Consider the following 19,481-nt stretch of genomic DNA (forward strand, 5'->3'; position numbering starts at 1 on the left):
TTTGCACCAGGTAAATACAGCCCTGGCCACTAGATGGGTGGACCGTGCCCTCACTGATAGACCACCTTCCCTTGCCATTCTCTCTACCCAACAGCTATTAACTGCTGTAGTGATCCAAATTTCGGATGAAAAATGCCTCCATATTTTGGAATGGTTACACCTACCACACACTCCCAAGACATCTATAACCACTAGAACAGCTCAGATGGCTTCCCTTATAGAGAAGGGGCGAAAACGAACCAAAGCTTTGATGGGAATGGATGTTTTTACACTATATATCCCTTTTAAGATTGCTCAATGGGAACCTCTCCTGCAAACCTCCATGGTATTGCAGGATGCATTGGAAGATTGGTGTGGTCAAGTGTCATGCCATCTTCCCCCTGATACTCGGCTGCAAGTTTTGCGAACAGTCCCTTTTGTTCTGAAGTCACCTTTTGTTCAGCAGCCCTTAAAAGAAGCCCTTACTGTGTTCACTGATGGCTCTAAGACTATTGGGGCCTGTGTGTGGTACATAGATGCTCAATGGAACAAACGCTTAACTGCCCCGCAGAGATCAGCACAACAGGCTGAGTTGGCTGCTTTCTCATTGGCCTTGTCTCTTTTTCCACAGCAACCTTTAAATGTCATATCTGATAGTATGTATGTCACTCAAATGGCTGTTTGCATGTTTGATGCCTATATTTCCCCTGTTACCCCTCCCCCTCTCATGACACTCTTTTTACAGCTCCAAGCTCTACTGAAGGAAAGAAGTAAGCCCTTATTTGTGGCTCACATTAGAAGTCATCAACACTTGCCCGGATTTTTATCAGAAGGCAATCATATGGCCGATGAGGCCTGCAAAATCATGACCTCCTCCCCTTTTCCTCAACCACTTTCGGCTGGGGAGAGTCATGACTATTTCCATCAAAATAAGAAGGCCCTGGTACAGCAATTCGGGATTACGTACCAGGAAGCCACAGCAATAATCCAACAATGTCCCACATGTAGTCTCCAGGCTAGAGGTATCCCTGAGGGTGTTAATCCCAGGGGTATCCAAGCTTGTGACACATGGCAAATGGACGTCACTCATTATCCTCCCTTTGCTCCCTGGAAATACATTCATGTGTCCGTAGACACTTATTCAGGGTTTATTATGGCAACATTGCAAAGAGGAGAGGCAACTAAAAATGTTATTAATCACTGTATTCGAACATTCGTAACGTTGGGATGTCCAAAAATTCTCAAAACAGATAATGGTCCTGCTTATGTCAGCTCTCCCTTTGCTGAGTTTTGTCATAAGTGGGCCATCATTCATAAATTCGGTATACCATTTAATAGCCAGGGTCAGGCTATTGTGGAAAGGGCAAACCAAACTCTGAAAAACGCCCTTGATCGGCAAACGGGAAAAAAGGGTTTAGGCCCCCCGAACCTCCCAGCGTTACAAAACATCTTGAACATTACACTCTATGCTCTTAACTTCCTTAACCTCACTGGCTCTCCCTCTTCTACGGCTGCTTCTCGCCATTTTACCAAGCCAGTGTCCCCCTCCTCTCGCCCTCTTGTCTATTTCAGACAACTTCCGGATCCTGCATGGAAAGGCCCTGCGCAGCTCATCACTTGGGGAAAAGGATACGCTGCAGTACAACTTCCTGACAAAGTGCTTTGGGTTCCTGCTCGTTGTGTCCGCCCTTACCATGGGCCACCCAGTGGCCACGACTCCTCTATCTCTCACCCTCTTGCTGACAATGATATTTCCAGTCTTTTCACTCTTTAATGCATCTCCGGGGGTTATCCTAGCCCCCCTTCACAGCACAGTAACCTTTGCTTATGAAGACAATTCTCTTCCTGCCTGCAATTATGCCTTTCAGCATAATGGCCGCCCTCTTCTGCCTGCTTCAGAAATCACTCTCTCATATTATTATTTCCCTTGCTTCATTTCTCTGACTATACAGGTAACTTCGCGAACAATTGGCTCCTATTCTTGTTTAGGCTTTTCTTCTAATCATACTTACCTTAATCATACTGTTCTCTTATTGTCTACCCCCTCTTCTGCTTTTCCTCCCCTATCCCCACCGTTTCTATCCTGGCTACAGCTGCTTGACTCCAACGTCTCTCCTCTTTCGGGACGCATGGAGAGACACCTTCACTGCTGCATTCCACCCTGCGACTCTGCTGCCTGCCTTTGGATATCCACTCTTCCATCTTATTGGCCAGGCCATTATAAGCCACCCTCGGACCGCAGACGCCACCTCATCCTCGATGGCACTTCTCATAAAACAACCACACTCATCCGGACGCATCGCCTCAGCTCCATTTCCAACGCCATGGAATGTGTCCAACGCTCTCCGGTAAAAAAGAAGGGAACTATTTGGAGGTGGTTTCGAAATGATACTCTGTTGACAGATGACACCCAATATTCCATCACTTATCATTTTCGTGCTACAACCCTAGCCCTTCACCATGTGCGATTGGCTGACTATGGACAGTACCAGTGTGAAATTACAAAAATGGTCAATGGATTTGCCACTTCCTCCCGATTGACTCTCACTTTGTATCAACAGCACGCTCCACACATCACTCATCGTGTCCGTCGACCCCCTCGAGCAGTCTCCACGAATCAACATCAGCCACATAGCTATACCTGGACTATCCTGGACTTTCAAGGACAAGTTCTTAATAGCACCACCAACCACACTCGGTGGCCATGGTTTCCCCCATTATCCATGGACTTTGCTGAAATGGGTACTGGGGTCGAGAAATTTGCTGACAAAAAACTGCAAGCTGATACATGGGACAAACAGGGTTCTTGCTCTCCAGCTCCTGCTGATAACTATCCTTTGTACTTTTGTCCTGCTCACAGCACCGGCAAATCCCGCTCTGCTTGTGGTGGCCCAGTCGACAGGTATTGTAAAAAATGGAGCTGTGTGTCCACTGGCCACATTCGGTGGTCACCCCCTACTAAAGGAGATTATGTCCACATCACCCGCACTCGTGGGCAGCTTCACTGCTCTTCGTGGCCATGTTGTGGCCAGAGACTGAACCCGCTCACCATTACCTTTACCAAAAAAGGGAAGACATTAACTCAACAACAATGGATGTCAGGGTTTACATGTGGGGGACGCCAATGGGATGGTCATAGGGATGAAGGTAACATTTTCACTATTCGTTTAACAATGTCTTTGCCCACGTATGACATAGGTCCAAATCAAAATTTGAAGTCTGCCTTTTTACAAAAATCTGACACTCAGGCCAATCCATTAATTCAATTGGTTAATTCTTCTTTTGCATTGTTAAAAGTCACCCTTAATGACTCCTCCAAAACGGACCAATGCTGGCTCTGCCTATCTGACCTGCCACCCTTTTATGATGCAGTAGCCTCAAATGAACCCATTCGCAATTCCACCTCAGATAACGAATGCCGATGGAATACTTCTTCCATCACGGTTACTGACATAGTAGGTCAGGGAAATATCCCTGCTAATTATTCCAAGTATTGTCATAATGTTTCATCAGGTTATCATTGCCAAGTCTATTTAGCCCATCACATCCTTTACCGGGCATGGTAAATATGGCCCATTATATACCTCTTCTGGAGACAACATAACTGCTCGCCTCAGGGGTCAGTATTTCATTCCGGGTAACAATTCTGTTTGGGCATGCTCCACGGGAGCCACAGCTTGTGTTCATGGGGACGTTCTCATTGCTCAAAAATCCTTTTGCATACAAGTAAAATTGCTCCCCAAGATAACTTATTACCCAGGGCCGGAACTTGTTAATGTATTAGAACCCCCAAAATTTCCACTTCATCAAAAAAGAGAAATTGTCACAGCTCTCACATTGTCTGTGTTGTTGGGCCTTGGTGCTGCCGGCGCAGCAACTGGGGCCACAGCTCTGGCTGTTGGTCATCAACAAGTAACAGCACTCAGCTTACAAATAGATGAGGATCTTCAACGTATTGAGACCTCGATCTCTGCACTCCAGGCCTCGCTCACTTCTCTGGCTGAGGTCGCTCTGCAGAATAGAAGAGGTCTTGATCTGCTATTTTTAAACAAAGAGGGATTATGTGTAGCCTTAAAAGAAGAATGCTGTTTTTATGCTGATCACTCAGGTATTGTTAAAGATTCAATGGCTGAATTACGCAAACGATTGAAGGATAGAGAAAATGAGCGACAGCAAAATCAAGTATGGTATCAAGGCATGTTCAATTTTTCTCCATGGTTAACTACCTTGTTGTCTGCTGTAGCCGGTCCTCTGACATTGCTATGCCTTGCCTGTTTAATAGGTCCATGTGTTATGGGACGATTGCTAAAATTCTTAAAGGGTCGCTTACAAACACTTGATAGTGAAATCAATAATACTCAAAAAACGGTCAGTTTTCTCACATCTGTTATTGTATCCAAAGATTCCGTTAAACAGCCTCTGCTGGAGTGGTCCTCTGACGAAGAGTCAGAGAATGAAATAGATACAAATGCCTCCTATGCTCCCAAAGGAGCCCTATTGGCTATGAGTGATGAAGAATCAGAAGGTGAGTGTTCCTCCTCGTACGAACTGGTGCAACAGGATCTCAGCAAACCGAAGGGTTTGTTGCCACCCTTTGAATCCATTTCAGAGGAAAAAGGACTTTACCTGGAGACGGCATCACAAAAATAATAAAAAAGGAGGAATTGTAGCTATTCCACCATTAAGCAGACATTGCCAAACACGGACACAAGGATATTTGCACATATCTGATGACCCTGTTTTAGCCAACCGCAAAATGTTTCAGTACGATCGCGAAACAATGACTGTTGGTATTCTCCGTCCCAGGACACGTTAGCTAAGTATGATAAGTATACTTGCAAGCTTGCAAACTATCACATACTTTGTTCTTTGTTCTTTGTTTATGATTTCTTCCATATAAGGTAAAATTCTGCTACCTCCTTTGTGCTCCCCCGCCCGCTTGAAAGAAAATAATAAAAGAGGTTTGTGCAAAGCAATCGGGGCCGCCGGGACCATTCCACCTGCCCCGGGCGCGATGTGCTCCCTCCTTTGAAGCAATCGGATGTCTGGTGTCTGTTATTGGTATTCAACCTTGCGAGGGTCCCGCTAAACTTCTTCCCTGCGGGGAATTCCATAGGCAGCGGAAGGACGCCGACGGAACAACGGACCGGTCGCTCGGCGCGACAATTATTTCTGTAGAAAACTCAAAATAATTCAGCTGTATAAAAATTCTTAATAAAACAATACTGCTATAGATCCAGCTTTTAACAATTTCAGAAAAGTGCTGTGAAGAATGTGAATTTGTATAAATATGCACAGTGGTGGGATTCAAATTTTTTTACTACCAGTTCTGTGGGCATGGCTTGGTGGGTGTGGCAGGGGAATCCTGCCATCCCCTTCCCACCTCACTAACCTGCTTTCCAGCTCCGTTTTCCTGTGCAGGGCAACAAAAGAAGACCCAGCCAATCAGCTGGGACTCAGGAGGCAGAGAATAGATGGGGCGGGGCCAGTCAGAGGAAGTATTTGCCGGTTCTCCAAACTACTCAAAATTTCTGGTACCAGTTCTCCAGAACTAGTCAGAACCTGATGAACACCACCTCTGGAATGGAGGCATTTGTGTAAGACCGAATGGCATGCATCCGGTGAACTGGGGTGCCCAGCTGGCATTGAGGAGAAGGAGAGTATTAGGTACTTCTGAAACTGGGCCATCAGTTGCAGCCATCTTCCCAGTAGCTCAGGGGCAAGCTGAAGATAATAATATGTGTTCCTGCCCTGCCAACATGTAGGTGGTGCATCCAGACACTGGAGCAAGCAGGAAGCATGGATCAGCCCACAAGGGCAAAGAACAGAAGTTCTCAGGCTCCTGATATCCCATCCATCCATCTCTGTTATTAGAATTGCTTGTTTTATATGATATCTAATTGTTAGCATCTTATTGTTTGGATAGAAAAACAAAGTAATGATGGAATACAATTGAGGCTATAATAATTCTTGAGGGAGGGAAGTATTTCCATTGTTAATTAAAAACTAAGTGCAAGTCCATATCTGCAGATGAAGGAAGAGAAGCTAGAAATGCCTCTTGTTTTGATAATCCACCCCTCTTTTTTCCAGGTGCTGTCATATTTGATAGTTTATATATTTTGCTGGGTTGCGCCATTAAGGTATATCTGATCAAGAATTTTTTTAAAGGAATAATCCTAACCTGCCCAACCATTGCTTGGGCAAGTAGACATTGGGTGGGCTCCCTCATATAATTCCAGGGAACTTTGGCCATTCTATAGTCAATTTCACTGCCTAATGAGAGAATCTAATCTAGACAATTTAATAATATCTTACTTTCAGAACACTGGCAGAAAACTTTTCGCTAGTTTTCCCGTGGTTGTAGGAATAGTGTTGGATGCCCTTTCCCTAGTAGTATCCCATCATTAAAACATAAGAGTACAGGTAGTCCTTGACAGCCATTCATACAGTGACTATTCAAAGTTACATCAGCACTGAAAAATTGACTTATGACCGTTTTTCTCACTTACGACTGATGCAGCATCTCCATGGTCACATGATAAAAATTCAGATGCTTGGCAACTGGCATGTATTTATGATGGTTGCAGAGTCCCAGGGCCTCTGCAATGAGACAGGCTTTTGAGATATCTCTATAAACCAGGAGTGTCCAGCTGTGGCAACTTTAAGACTTGTGGACTTCACCTCCCAGAAATTGAAGTCACGGCTGGCTGGGAAATTCTGGAAGTTGAAGTCCCCAGGTCTCTGCTTTAAACTCTTCCTCTGAACATTTTGCCCAATGATGAATCTAGTAATAAAATCTGTGCTTAATTTTTAAATGACAATTCAACAATACAGATTTTCACATCTGTCAATTGTGGCAGAGGTGGGAATGAGATGCATAATGTGTCACTCGTGGTGTCTTACAAAGGCATATGCTCTGAAGAGTGATTCTGCTATCATGCAGCAGCTGTTAGCCAAGGGAGGAATTGTCCTGTTAACTGAAATCACACTCAGGAAGGAAGGAATAAACCATTAGTCTGCCAGGCCTTATTTGGTATGCAGTTAATAAGTTGAATGGCTGCTGATGCTTTCACTGTCTTACTCATAGTTGGGACACCCCACCTATCTTTCTTCTTTACATCAATAGCACAGGAAGTACTCACTTGCAAGATTTAAAAAATTCCACTAGGTTCCTTCAGTTCATCTTTCATCAGCTTCTCTCTCCCATCTCCAATGAACTGAGTTTAGTTGGGGTTCTATATTTTTGTTCCTATCAATTTGTTTCAGGGTGATGTTTGACTTGTCTAATTTGCTATACAGTAAAGATAACTGGCATTTGGCTGGAAAGAGCACCAGGCTTCATGTGCCAGGCAGGAATGAACCATATTTGCTAACTCATAAAAAATCCCAGAAATAAAGAGAGTAATATTTATTGAAAACAGTAGAAACCATAACAAACCCGGAACTATACTGATTTAAGAACAAGCCAAGTTAGAAACAAAGTTCAAATTCTCTTAACAGTGTTTCCTTCTTGCCCAACCCAATGGACAACTCGGTCTTCTCTTTTGGGTGGGTGGGATGGCTGTTCTGTCTAGTTGTTTTGTTCCCTGTGTTTTGAACTTGTGTTGTTCCCTGTCTGTTTGGGAACTGACCCTTGCAGTTGACTGCTGGAATTTTATGTTTGTATGCCATTTTAAATAAACCTATGATTTTCAGAACTATACTTTCTACTCTTAATCAGAATGACCCCAAAATAGAATCTGCCTATACTTCAAGTGGTGAATCTAGCAGAAATCACAATTTCTGTTTTTGTGGAGATCAGGAAATGTGATCCACCTGCCTTATTCTGTTCCAGGCTAAACTATACTCCAGTCCTTCCTGCAATTGATCTTTAATAATGTGTAGCTTCTTTGCCTCCCTTGGCTTAGCTATTGTTGCCACTCTTCTCTCATCTCCTACCCCATCTCTCAATATTTGGCATTACATCTCAATATTTTGCATTACATGTAATGGACGGCTTGTCCATCTGTTTCCATCCATGTGTGTGTGGGGGGGGGGGGGGACACCTGCCTGAGGCATTTTTGTAAACCCACTTTTTTTGGCTTGGGCTGAAGTCTCATTTACCTGATTGTTGCTTTGGTAACAGATCTTCCCAGCAACCCTCTATATTAATTACATAACTTGTACAGACGTTTGGGCAAAAATGGTTTCAAGTGCCTGTAATATTTTAAAGATGGGTTAGTAATATGGTATCCTTTACAATCTCATAAAATATTTTTAAAAAACCTTACAACTTACTTAATTTTTCAGCAAATTCTAGTGTTCTAGTGTTTCTTTTGCCTCCACTTCACAACTCATACAGTAAAGTAAACTAATAGTTGTTCTGTCTCACTTTTCTTCTTTCCCAAAAGATGAAAGAATAGAAACTCTCACAAACACAGGCAGACAAGCTGGCTTGGACTTCACAGAGGAATTGATAACATCCTTGGCATTCCAACACCCTCTGCCTGCCAAGTCCGAACTGATAACAAATAAAAATCTACTCACAGAAAATTACAAGGCAGTCCACAAAAATCATTCATGAAGAAAATCTGAAGTAAGATTAAACTTTGTCCCATGCTAAGTTCCAGCTGAAAACACACCCACTTTTATCCCCTGTGGAGTATGGCTCAATGACTCAGCTCACTCTCTGACCACCACCCCCCCCACGCCTCCTACGTTGCTGCTCACGTTTCTCCCTACGATGCTGCCTAGGAGCAAGCCAACATTCTTCCTCTTGACTCCCTGTCAGGGGCTGCTCCGATAATGCCTTCCTCCTGATTAATCTCAGGCTGTTCCTCTCGGTTGTCTGATGAAACCTGAGGCATTATCAGGGAGGAAGGCATCGCCAGAGAGGAAGGTCCTGGGGAGGAAAGCATTCCCAGTTCCTCCTCCTCATCTCCCAGGTCTTCTTCCTCTGACAGCATAGCTTGAGAATCGGGGCCACAGCAAATAGTAATGTACAAATAGATATTTGATTTGTACCTCCAAAAATTCATGCTCCTAATCTCTCTTATGCATCCTAATATACTACTAACAATAGAAGATAGGTAATAAAATGAAGTAACCAGTCATAATTTCAAGCCCATTAGATACAGAAGCTACTGGTGGTGTGACTTTTTGATTTGTACTTACAGGTCAGGCACACAATAGAATGAGAGGTAAATTGTCCACACCATCGTAGGACATCAAAGTCCTTCCAGGCAAAAGCAAGCCAATGACTTAGCAGGCCACCTATTAGAGCAATTGAAGCAACATTGCAATTTCTGGCCAAGGGCATCAGGTTGGGGAAAGAAAGTTGTAAACAGCCTTTTTGTCTCCCCAGTTGAACTGACTTTCCAATTAAGTTAACTGGGAAATTGGTCCATGTGAGTTTATTATGTTGAGGCAAATTTCTGCAACCCTCTGAGGCCCCCAGGTGGTTATATCAGCAGCTCTGCGCCTTTTCCGTTGTTGCCCTTATTAGCCTGCTTAGCTTGCCTTTGGAGAGAGATGGAAGCATGATTGATGAATGCAAAATTTGGGTGCGATCATAACTTATGTGATTGCTGCTTTGAGTGGTTTTGAAAGATAGGCATCACTGACAGGAATAGTTTGCAGCACATGTTACATCCAAATGCAGTAAAGTGAGAAATAATGCTTAAAGGAAGATGTAAGTGAAACCTTTCTTTACTACCCAAAGATTATCAGCTGATAAGTATGACAATTGCCTGAACCTTTTATTCTCTGGACTGGATTAATGCTACTGTAATAGAAATTCTGTGCTTTTCTTCTGCTGTAATTACATCTCGGTAAGTGATACTGATTAAGGTAAGTGACAGGAGTCTCCTTTCATCTCTCTGTCCTTGAGCTATTATGAGATAATTGCATAATCATACTTTTTATTATTCTTATGGCTGCTCAGGAAAACATAAAAAGATTTGGACAAATTGTAAAGGCCTGGAGGACCAAATGAGTACTGAGCTAAAATCTAGGATGTGGAAGTTTTCATTCCACAAAGTTAACATATTTCTTTATATGCCCTCAGAGCTATATCCTCCTGCACAAAGAGTTTGCTTTCAAATATCTCATGTGAACCATGTTTGGTCCCTGATAAAGCTAACCTCAATTTCTGGAGATAATTATTGTTTTAGGAATTAAGAGTATTACATTTGGAAAATATAGATACCACACCTATGGAATACTGTAATTTGTTGCTGCTGGATATTGTTAGTGATTCTTAACTTCAGAATCCAGGGCATCTTGGTTATTATACTCCATTTATCAGAAAACAGAATAACGTTTGATGAAATTATGTGTGCCTTCAGTTGTTACCATAACCATATCTGCACACAAAGGAAATAGAAAATCTGTGTGTACTATATTCTGAAAAAAAAGTCATTTTTGAAATGGATATGGTTAAGAAACACTAAATCTTGCTAATTGGACCAAAAGTCTATATATTCCAACTTTTTCTTCCCCAAATGGCTCTTAGATATCTACAGAAAGCTCCAATAAATTGTGAGTACACTATCCCCTAGTACTTGTGTTGCCAAGCAACCACACTGAGTAGAAATATATGCAATATTCCAAATATATAAATGTGTGGTTGGAAAGATGACCTGGGACTATTCCCAAGAATAAGCTGAACATTATGTTATCTTTCTATTCTACTGAATATATAGTATGGTAAATTGCAAGCTTCCCCTCCCATGTAAGTCTGGAAAGCAAAATTAAGCAAATATTAATAGTATAATAGATAAGCAGTAGATATTGATAAGCTTAAATGTTCTGAATTTTGGTTTTTGACAACATCTTTTGTTGAACTAAATGGAAATCCCTTTTACATCTCTGTACACTGCTTCAAGTTTGTTTCCAAAAAGAAGCTTCTGAAACCACAGTTCATACAGTACATGTAGCCTCCTTCTGCAACTCTTTCAAGCAGCTTCATCTTTACTCAAAGTGATGAGTTTGGTTTAAAACCCCATAAAATAGCTCCTGTATTGTAGCATAAAATAAAAATGTAAGTATGCCATCTGGAACGGATCGCATGGCCACCATCCATTTTCTTTATAGGTACAAATGTTGAGGATGCATGTTTTTTCAGATTTTTTCCTACTTTCTATTCATGTTTATTATTTCAGTTCATATAAATGATTGTCATATAATATTATTTAAAACTTAGATAGCTCTATCTCTGTGTCCAGTCTACTTGTAAGTGCATAAGTGCATTTTCCAACCTGGAATTTATCAGTTACACTGAACTTTATTTTTCATAATCACTGTGGTCTATGTTCCAGACTGAGCAGTGGTGTGTATCGGCTGAATTAGAAGACTTCCAAGGTTCATTCCAGCGGTATTTTGATTAATTGATTAATTGTTTGACTCTCAGAATTCATCACCACCAAAGTGAAATCCACACATCTCAAAGCTGTTCATGTTGGGAGACACCAATCTATAGGAATTCGTAACGCATCTCAAAAGCATCAGGTTGGGGATAACTAGTATATGTGCCTACTTCCTAGTTGAGGAAACTTCCTACTTGAATTATATGGTGACTGATGGGATTTTTTGAATTTGAAATCTCTAAGAATGGTTTTTATGCTACATCATAGAAAGACGTAGATATATCCATTTATTTTGATTTAAAGCTGATTGATATAAATTCATACAATTTATGCATTTCAACCTATAAAGCCTTTTACAGGTGAAATTCAAAAAATTAGAATATCGTGCAAAAGTTCATTTATTTCAGTAATGCCACTTAAAAGGTGAAACTAATATTTGAGATAGACTCATTATTTGCAAAGCAAGATAGTTCAAGCCATGATGTGGCATAATTGAGATGATGATGGCTTACAGCTCATGAAAATCCCAAATCCACAATCTCAGAAAATTAGAATATTACATGCAATCAATAAAACAAGGATTGTACATAGAACAATATCGGACCTCTGAAAAGTATAAGCATGCATATGTACTCAGTACTTGGTTTGGGCCCCTTTTGCAGCAATTACTGCCTCAATGTGGCTTTCCATGGAAGCTATCAGCCTGTGGCACTGCTGAGGTATTATGGAAGACCAGGATGCTTCAATAGTGGCCTTCAGCTCTTCTGCATTGTTCAGTCTCATGTCTCTCATCTTTCTCTTGGCAATGCCCAATAGATTCTCTATGGGGTTCAGGTCTGGCGAGTTTGCTGGCCAATCAAGCACAGTAATCCCACGGTCATTGAACCAGGTTTTGGTGCTTTTGGCAGTGTGGGCAGGTGCCAGGTCCTGCTGGAAAATGAAGTCAGCATCCTCATAAAGCTCGTCTGTGGAAAGAAGCATGAAGAGCTCCAAAATCTCCTGGTAGACGGCTGCATTGACCCTGGACTTAATGAAGCACAGTGGACCAACACCATCAGATGACATGGCTTTCCAAATCAACACAAACTGTGGAAACTTCACACTGGACTTTAAGCATCTTGCAGTGTGTGCCTCTCCATTCTTCCTCCAGACTCTGGGTCCTTGGTTTCCAAGTGTCAACCTATTTTGACACCCAGTGCCGAATATAAGGAGCTATACTTTCATAATGTAAGCAAGAGCTATCAGCATTCCAAAGTAATGAGAAATTCCAAATGGATTTTAATATGTATATAATATTATGTATTAAATGTGTATATGTACCAAGTTAATTCAGGTGGCTTTGTTCGAATCAAAGTTGAAAATGGTGAACGGATGCCTGGAATGTGTTTATTGGAAGAATAAATGCCTTTGCCCCCTAGCATCTCTATTCTCAAACATGCTTTGTTTCTTTCCTATGTCTTCCATTTCCTTTTGATGTTGGCTGTACAGACTGGACCAAGAATATGCTGAATCATGACACCTCCGCCCCACAATTTGTGCTGCTTGGCTTTCCAGAGCATCAGGAGTTCCCGTTGCTCTCCTTTGTCATTCTCCTCTCCATCTATCTCTTCATAGTCCTTGGCAATGCCTCAATGATTGTCCTCTCCCATATAGATGTGAGCTTGCAATTCCCCATGTATTTCCTCCTGAGACATTTCTCATTCCTTGAGGTGTGTTAAACCTCAGTTACTCTTCCCCAGCTGCTGGGAAATGTCCTCAGGGCATCCTGTGCAATCTCCTTCCAGACGTGCCTCATTCAGTTGTATCTCTTCTTTTTCTTTGGTTCCACAGAGTTCCTTCTCTTGGCTGCCATGGTCTATGATAGGTATTTAGCCATCTGTCACCCACTGCAATATCCAGTGCTCATGGACAGCCATGCTTGTGTCTTCCTCAACATGGGTTCCTGGCTGATTGGATTTTTGACCTCCTTATTGCCCATAGCCTTAATTTCACAGCTGCCATTTAACAGCAGCAACCAGATCAACCACTTTTTCTGTGACTCGGGGCCCTTGATTAAGCTCTCGACTGGAAATACTTTCATGGCTGACACAACAGCATTCCTAGTCTCTGCGGAGGTTGTCCTATCTTTCCTTCTGAGGTTGACTTCGTATATGCTGATTGTTTCAACCATCTGCCACATCCCTTCTGTGTCAGGAAGGCCTTAAGGCCTTTTTTACCTGTTCCAGTCACCTCATGGTGGTTACTATCTTCTATGGGACAGTCATCTTCACATATATGTGCCCTCATTCTGATCAGGCTTTTGAAATGGACAAAGTTGTCTCCCTGCTCTGTGCTGTTGTCACTCCAGTGTTGAATCCAATTATCTACACCTTGAGAAACAAAGATGTGAAAAGAGCTGTGGCAAAGGTCCTCTACCATGTAAAGAACAAGCAATGAAAAATATCATAAACCTCACCAGACAAAATTGACAAATTGAGGGGAGGTTGCAGTAGTAAATAAACTCTCACATGTGCTTTTAACTGACAATAAAATGATATTCTTGAGTCCTTGTAGACATTGGTTTATATATTTTTATGCTGTGTATTAGCACATGACATACACTGAGGAATTTTCTTCAAACCTGTATTATTGTTGAAGGTGTTTTTTGTTATAACTATTAACAAAATAAATAAATATCAAAGCCAGACAAGGAAGAGATTGTTTTTTTCTTCAATCAGAAAATAAAATATGTTTTCTAATACATTTGTACAGCAGTGACTTTTCACCCACATTAGTTCAATACATTACTTGAGCATAATAAATGTGCAACAAAGAACAATTCAGTCTTTGGAATACTAAGAAGGGTGGAATGAAATCCTAAATTCAAACCATATAAATACAAAAGTAATCGTATCCATGGTGAGCCTTGGGCAGAATATAGAGATAGTCCATTTCCTGATCAGCAGAATAATTATAGCTGATTCTAGGCAGACCTTTTATCACATACTTGTGACAGTTATAGGAAGATCTTTTAAGGTAGGCTATTGTTATTCGGGCTGCAAAGAATTGTGAAGGATGGATGTCTACCAATGAAAGGTTGTGCAGCCGTCCTAGAACAGGACTCTTTAAACTGCGTTTCACAAATCTCAGAATCTCATAAGAAGTTGATGGATTTCTTTGGGTGGGGATAGTTTATGTGAACACAACCAATTTTTTGTCAGTAAAGCTGTTATGTAGTCGAAAAGGACAAACGAGGCAGACATGGAGCTGAAAACTAACATCTCTTTATTGAAGCATAACAGGTTGCTGTGGCTGCCCTGGCTGGGCTGGCAGCCCGGAGGGCGACAACGAATGCTGGCTCTGCTCGACAGCCGGCTTTTATAGCCGACTGTCAAACGGAGCCAACCAATGGGAGCGGCTGGTGTTCCCGCTCAAACAGCGGACCTGGTTGGGGACTCCAACCAGTTCCAAAGACATAACAGGGACACAACACCCCTTCCCCCTAGCTAGGGACATGGTGGACCAGACTGGGAACTGTAGCTGTCAGGGACCAGACTGGGAACTGTAGCTGTCAGGGACACAACACCCCTTCCCCTAGCTAGGGACATGGTGGACCAGACTGGGAACTGTAGCTGTCAGGGACACAACACCCCTTCCCCTAGCTAGGGACATGGTGGACCAGACTGGGAACTGTAGCTGTCAGGGACACAACACCCCTTCCCCTAGCTAGGGACATGGTGGACCAGACTGGGGGCTGTAGTAGGCAGGGACACACCCCTTCCCCCTGGTTAGGTATATAGGAGACCTGCAAATAGGCCCCTAGTCCCAGGGGATAATGCGGACCCAAACTGGGGCTGTAGTTAGGCAGGGACACACCCCTTCCCCCTGGCTAGGGACATGGTAGACCTGCAAATAGACCCCCAGTCCCAGGGAATCCTCAGCTGGGGTAGAGTCCTTTGCCGGTAGACCGGGCCCGGCTGAGGGGTGCTCAGTGTCTCTCAAGTTGATCGGGGCCTTTCAGGGAACGTTCGGCGTTGGCTCGGTAGACCGGGCCCCGCATGGAGCTCTCAACGTCAGCAAGGTAGATCGGGGCCTGCAGGGAACTCTTGCCGGGGTAGGCCGGAACCTGCAGGGAGCTTTCGGCATCGGCGAGGTAGATCGGGCCCAGCAGGGAACTCTTGTCGGGGCAGACCAGGCTCTCCGGGTTTGACAGGTAGACCGGGCCGTTCGGTTGGGAGTTCATGCATTTTGTAGGTTGACCGGTTCCATGCGTTGGCTGAGTAGGCCGGGCCCTGCAGGGAGCTGTCGGCGAGGTAGGTCAGGCCCCGCAGGGATCTCTCGTCGTCGGCAGGGTAGACCCGGCCCTGCAGAGATCTCTCGTCGTCGGCGAGGCAGCTCGGGTCCTGCAGGGAACCCTCGGCGGAGGTTGACCAGGCTCTCGGGGTCTGACAGGTAGACCGGGTCCCCTTGGCTGCTAGGTAGATCGGGCTCTCTGAGTAGGCCGGCTCGTCTCGGCCTTCAGCAGATAGATTGGCTCTCGGGGTAGACCAGCTCGTCTCTGCCTTCAGCAGATAGATCGGCTCTTCAGGAGGTGAGACCGGCTCGTCTCTGCCTTCAGCAGATAGATCGGCTCTTCGGGAGGTAGACTGGCTCGTCTCTGCCTTCAGCAGATAGATTGGCTCTTCGGGAGGTAGACCAGCTCGTCTCTGCCTTCAGCAGATAGATCGGCTCTTCAGGAGGTAGACCGGCTCGTCTCTGGGGCTTTCGGAAAATGGCGGCAGTGACGCCTGTGGGCGGCGTTCGTCTCCTCAGCGAGGGAGGCTTGAACTTCGCACCCTCAGTAGTGCCAGCGGCAGCGCCTGACAGGGGGGGGCGTTTTTCTCCTCGGCAATGGAGGCTTTGAGCGTCGTGCTCTTGGTAGCGCCAGCGGCAGTGCCTGGCGGGAGGCGTTTTCTCCTCAGCAATGGAGGTTCTGAGCTTCGTGCTCCCAGTAGTGCCAGCGGTAGTGCCTGTCACCTCAGTAGTTGTGACTTCGAAAATCGCGCTCTGAGAAGAGCGTTTTGCAGCTGCGCCTGTCAGGCGGTGTCTGTCTCCTCGGCTGAGGAGGCTTTTTGAATTTCGCGCTCTTGTGAGCGCCGCCAGCGGCGTCTTCGGTGCCCGTGACTTCGCTCTAGCGACTACAGCTCAAGCTACAGAGGCTTTTTGGACTTCGCGCTCTGTGAGCGTCGGCGGCTGCGGCTTCAGTGCCCGTGGCTTCGCTCTTCAGTGACCACAGCTCTTTTGAATTTCACGCTCTTTGTGAGCGCCGGCGGCTGCGGCTACAGCGCCCGTGGTTCGCTTCAGTGAGTACAGCTCAAAGCAATGGAGGTTTGAATTTCGCGCTCTTTGTGAGCGTTGGTGGCTGCGGCGATCCCATCCTCGTCGCCAGTGTTATGTAGTCAGAAAGGACACACGAGACAGACACGGAGCTGAAAGCTAACATCTCTTTATTGAAGCATGACAGGTTGCCGTGGCTGCCCTGGCTGGGCTGGCAGCCCGGAGGGCAACAACAAACGCTGGCTCTGCTCGACAGCCGGCTTTTATAGCCGACTGTCAAACGGAGCCAACCAACGGGAGCGGCTGGTGTTCCCGCTCAAACAGCGGACCTGGTTGGGGACTCCAACCAGTTCCAAAGACATAACAGGAACTGTCAGGGACACAACACCCCTTCCCCCTAGCTAGGGACATGGTGGACCAGACTGGGAACTGTAGCTGTCAGGGACCAGACTGGGAACTGTAGCTGTCAGGGACACAACACCCCTAGCTAGGGACATGGTGGACCAGACTGGGAACTGTAGCTGTCAGGGACACAACACCCCTTCCCCCTAGCTAGGGACATGGTGGACCAGACTGGGGGCTGTAGTAGGCAGGGACACACCCCTTCCCCCTGGTTAGGGATATAGGAGACCTGCAAATAGGCCCCTAGTCCCAGGGGATAATGCGGACCAGACTGGGGACTGTAGTTAGGCAGGGACACACCCCTTCCCCCTGCAAATAGGCTCCTAGTCCCAGGGGAATCCCCAGCTGGGGGAAGAGTCCTTTTGCCGGTAGACCGGGTCCGGCTGAGGAGTGCTCAGTGTCTTTCAAGTTGACTACAGACTAGCGACTGCAGACTACAGATCGGGCTCGCTGGGTTTGACAGGTAGACCGGGCCCTTTTGGCTGGGGTTCATTGTCGACGGCTGCTGCCTTCAGCAGATAGATCGTCTCTCAGGGGTAGACCGGCTGTCTCTGCCTTCAGCAGATAGATCGGCTTCTCGAGGTTTGACAGGTAGACCGGCTCGTCTCGGTGGCTTTTGGAAATGGCGGCAGTGGCGCCTGTGGGCGGCGTCCGTCTCCTCAGCGAGGAGGCTTTGAACTTCGCACTCTCAGTGGTGCCAGCGGCAGTGCCTGGCGGGGGCGTTTTGTCTCCTCAGCAATGGAGGCTTTGAGCTTCGTGCTCTCGGTAGGCGCCAGCGGCAATGCCTGGCGGGCGGGCGTTTTCTCCTCGGCAATGGAGGCTTGGTGCGCCAGCGGCAGTGCCTGGTGGGGGGGCATTTTTCTCCTCGGCAATGGAGGCTTTGAGCGTTGTGCTCTCGGTAGCGCCAGCGGCAGTGCCTGTCACCTCAGTAGTTGTGACTTCGAAAATCGCGCTCTGAGAAGAGCGTTTTGCGGCTGCGCCTGTCAGGCGGTGTCTGTCTCCTCGGCTGAGGAGGCTTTTGAATTTCGCACTCTTTGTGAGCGCCGGCGGCTGCGGCTCAGCGCCCGTGGCTTCGCTCTCAGTGACCAGCTCAAAGCTACAGAGGCTTTTTGGATTTCGCGCTCTTGTGAGCGTCGGCGGCTGCGGCTTCAGCGCCCGTGGCTTCGCTCTTTAGTGACCACAGTTCTTTTGAATTTCACGCTCTTTGTGAGCGCCGGCGGCTGCGGCTTCAGCGCCCGTGGCTTCGCCCTTGGTGACTACAGCTCAAGCTACAGAGGCTTTTTGGACTTCGCGCTCTGTGAGCGTCGGCGGCTGCGGCTTCAGTGCCCGTGGCTTTGCTCTTCAGTGACCACAGCTCTTTTGAATTTCGCGCTCTTTGTGAGCGCCGGCGGCTGTGGCTACAGCGCCCGTGGTTCGCTTCAGTGAGTACAGCTCAAAGCAGTGGAGGTTTGAATTTCGCGCTCTTTGTGAGCGTTGGTGGCTGCGGCTTCAGCGCTCGTGGCTTCGCTCTCTGTGACTATTTTACCTTGGCTCTGTCTTGTATTTTTCCACAAGATCTTGCTAAAGAGCACGTATTCAGTTCAGAACATTATAGCAGGAAAGCACTGACAGGAAGGGAGTTAATAAAAGATTAACCGCAGACAAAGAATGTGTATTCAAAGAAGATATGCTTATCTATAGCAGTTACAAAGTAGCAATTACAGAGTTCGTTGCTCATGTCACGTAGTCTGGTCTAAAAGATTAACATTGTATCTCTTTAGCTTCCTGTAAAATTCCTCTCTCACCTCCTCCCTTGAATTAGCACAATAAAAGAGGACAGCTAAAAGCCTGGGGGAGGAAGGAGCAGAAGAAGCAGAGAAGCCCGGACATTTTCCATCTGTTCCAGGCACAGCCAGGGAATCCGATCTCCCCCAGGCTCAAAGTGTTGCCTCATTTTGAAGATCGCTTGTGTTTTGTGTGTTTCATTTTCTTGCGCTTGCTTGGCAATCACTCTTGCGAGAGTCTTGCCTAGCCTCACCCTTTGCGAGGGTCCCGCGCTATCTCGCCCTTGCGAGGGCTATTTTCTCACCCTTGCGAGGGTTACTTTATCTCACCCTTGCGTGAGGGTTATTCTCTGAGAGGAATTCAGCAATCAACCAGTAAGCCGAAACAACAGACCGGTCGCTCAACGCGACAGCTGGGGGCTCGTCCGGGATCTCTAATCGTCTGGGATCCCTTCGCCTTACTGGTTCCAAGGTGTGACTTTTGTCTAGAAGTGCATCTCCTTCACATTCATTCTTCTTCGCCTGGTATAGGCTACATCAACAAAAAAGTAAGTATGGGCACCTCGATTTCTCAAGTTTCGTCAGGGCATAGGGACGAACTTTATAATCTAGTGAAGAAGGCTAATTCCTTTCAAAAAACCAATGGTGCCACTGTGTACCCTATTTCTAAAAAATCTTTAAATAAATTTATAATTTA

The 19,481-nt window shown here is 45.5% G+C and overlaps 1 pseudogene; it reads left to right on the forward strand.

The window, feature by feature from the left end:
* The first annotated feature begins 12,826 nt into the window (after positions 1 to 12,826).
* Positions 12,827 to 13,760, forward strand: LOC113448859 (olfactory receptor 11L1-like; annotated as a pseudogene).
* The last annotated feature ends 5,721 nt before the right edge of the window (positions 13,761 to 19,481 follow it).

Source organism: Pseudonaja textilis, chromosome 1 (assembly GCF_049901715.1).
Source record: "Pseudonaja textilis isolate UNSWEBS1 chromosome 1, rPseTex1.2, whole genome shotgun sequence".
Taxonomy (NCBI): Eukaryota; Metazoa; Chordata; class Lepidosauria; order Squamata; family Elapidae; genus Pseudonaja; species Pseudonaja textilis.